Here is a 2,689-nt window from a genome sequence, read left to right on the forward strand (position 1 = left end):
CTGCGGCTCATGAGCCACATGCGGCTCTTTGGCCCCTTGAGTGTGGCTCTTCCTAAGCCTTAGGAGTACCCTAATTAAGTTAATAACCATGTACCTACCTATATAGTTTAAGTTTAACAAATTTGGCTCTCAAAAGAAACTTCAATCATTGTACTGTGGATATTTGGCTCTGACTAATGAGTTTGCCGACCAATGGGCTAGGAGAACGGGCCCCACGGCTAAACCGGCTTCGGAAAGGCTACATACTGTCTGTCTCCGAAATGACCACAGGTCCTTTTGCATCTGGAGGGAAAAGCAACGCACCATCCTGTTTAACTTAATAATTGTGCCGCAATACATTTTATAGCCCATTTTTGTTCCCCTCGTCACATCCTGTCAAACTCCAACTCCAAGGGCCATCTTTCAGGAAGTGCTTCTGTGAAGACAGCGTAGCCCAGAGTTGGAGGGAACACACCTGCAGCCAGCTGAGGCCAACCTGAGCCCCTACAGCCAGGACAGCCTGAGCCCCTACAGCCAGGACAGCCTGAGCCCCTACAGCCAGGACAGCCTGAACCCCTACAGCCAGGACAGCCTGAGCCCCTACAGCCAGGACAGCCTGAACCCCTACAGCCAGGACAGCCTGAGCCCCTACAGCCAGGACAGCCTGAACCCCTACAGCCAGGACAGCCTGAGCCCCTACAGCCAGGACAGCCTGAACCCCTACAGCCAGGACAGCCTGAGCCCCTACAGCCAGGACAGCCTGAACCCCTACAGCCAGGACAGCCTGAGCCCCTACAGCCAGGACAGCCTGAACCCCTACAGCCAGGACAGCCTGAGCCCCTACAGCCAGGACAGCCTGAACCCCTACAGCCAGGACAGCCTGAGCCCCTACAGCCAGGACAGCCTGAACCCCTACAGCCAGGACAGCCTGAGCCCCTACAGCCAGGACAACTTCAGCATAGCCTGGGCTTCTAATGACAGAGGGAGCTGGGAGCTCACACCAGGGTCCCCCTGTCACTGCACCCCAAACTGTGGCAATTAGAGGGGAGGCATGGATGGTTTTCAGGAGGTGAGAGTTGGCACTCTGTGTTTCATAGACCCAACCCTCCCCCTCCGCCAGTTGAGCTGGCAAAGGTTAAACACCCATGTCCTCCAGGCAACCCCACTGACCAGCACCCCGTCAGGAGGCCGCTGTCCCTCCCAAGAGCCAGGACTGGCTTTCAGCTCCCATGTCCACTGAGCACACGATCACTGCTGGGAGACTGGCTCCGCAGCCTGCAGGCTGAGCTCAGACCCCAGCACTGGCCCCAGGGGCCTTGTGCATGTCCCCTAGCGTCCGTGTGTCCTTCCGCTGAGTGAGGGCATCAGTCGCATCTAAGGCTGGATGTTATGAGGCTAAAAAAAACAGCAGAGCACCTGCCACGTGGTAGGTGCCTGATCTACGCATTGAATCAATAAAGTGCCGAGTGACAGACGGGGGGCGCTCAAGAGGTGCTTCCTGCAGGAATGAGGAGATCTGGGGGTGACGTGGGGACATGCCCAGGACCGGAGCAGCAGCTCTGGGTACCTGCTCCTTGGCCTTTCTGAGCAAACCCCTCATCGGCATGGACCTGGGTCTTCCACGAGGAAAGGGGTCCTGGGTGCTCAGGTGGCCTGAGCCCAGGGCCGAGGCACCCACCAGGGGTGCAGACGGCGCGCTGGCCAGACTGGGTGTCGCCTAGCCGCACGCAGGGCTGCAGGATCCTATCAGCTGGGCCATCACGGGGCAGACGGGAATATGGGAGGGTGTGGGGATGTGGGGTCCAGACCCTGCTGGACAGAGGGACCAAAGGCAAAGTTCTCACGCCTCTCAAGGGCAGGCCGGGCGGAGGCCACCGTGACAAGCGCACGCCTGTCCCGTCCCCCCGCGTCCCCTCCCCGTGACCTCTGTCCTCTCCTTCCTGCCCTTGGGAGAGATGGCCCCTTTCCCGGGCCTGCACCTGACCAGGTCTCCCGGGGCTGGCTCCCCTGCCGGCCCAGCACACAGTGCCACTCTGCAGACAGGAGGCTGCTGGCACGCAGGTAGTGGCGGCAAAGACTGAGGGCCATTGTTCCCCGGCTGACCCAGAACTGCTGGCCAGGTTCAGCTGTCAGGGAGGGGTGGGAGGGAGGGGTAAGCCCAAGGTGGTCACCTCTGGCCACCAGGGTGCCAGCTGGTAGGCCAGCCACCTCCCCAAGGTCTTGCTGGGCTCCGGAATCGGATGCAGGCCGCTGGGAGCCCAGTCTCCTTCCCGCCTCTCTAAGCCACTAGCTGTGCTTCTGGGCTAACCCACCTGGGGGGGACGGGAGTGGGCCAGGGTCCCAGCCAGGGCCTGGGGGCGGGGGCAGGGGCTACAGAGAGGCTCTGAAGACAGCCCAGGGTCAGAGGGAGAACTCTGAGGTCAGGGTTCATGATCAGAGGCTCAGAGAGGGAGCGGGGTGCAATGCCCCCCAAACTTGTGCATCCTTCTGGGGAGAGGCTCTTGTCTTTCATCAGATTCTCCAAGCGGCTCCTGACTCCACGGAAGGCAGAGACAGCTGAACCCAGAGAAAGGCTGGACCTAAATTCTGGGGGGGCATGCCTGGGCCAGGACCATGAGGCACCCCCGCCCCCGCCATCTTCACGGGCTGACAGAGACCTGTCCAGCTTGGGATGCTGTGTCTCTCCCAGGTGTCCCTTCTCCCCGCTGCC

General features: G+C 60.7%; 1 protein-coding gene across 1 annotated transcript in view; it reads right to left on the bottom strand.

Annotated features, from left to right (window-relative positions):
• The window catches only part of SDK2 (sidekick cell adhesion molecule 2), a 126,972-nt gene that overhangs the window by 21,373 nt on the left and 102,910 nt on the right, over positions 1-2,689 (bottom strand). The gene's annotated exons all lie outside the window — the stretch shown is intronic.

Source organism: Myotis davidii, unplaced genomic scaffold, assembly GCF_000327345.1.
Source record: "Myotis davidii unplaced genomic scaffold, ASM32734v1 scaffold172, whole genome shotgun sequence".
In the NCBI taxonomy this organism is placed as follows: Eukaryota; Metazoa; Chordata; class Mammalia; order Chiroptera; family Vespertilionidae; genus Myotis; species Myotis davidii.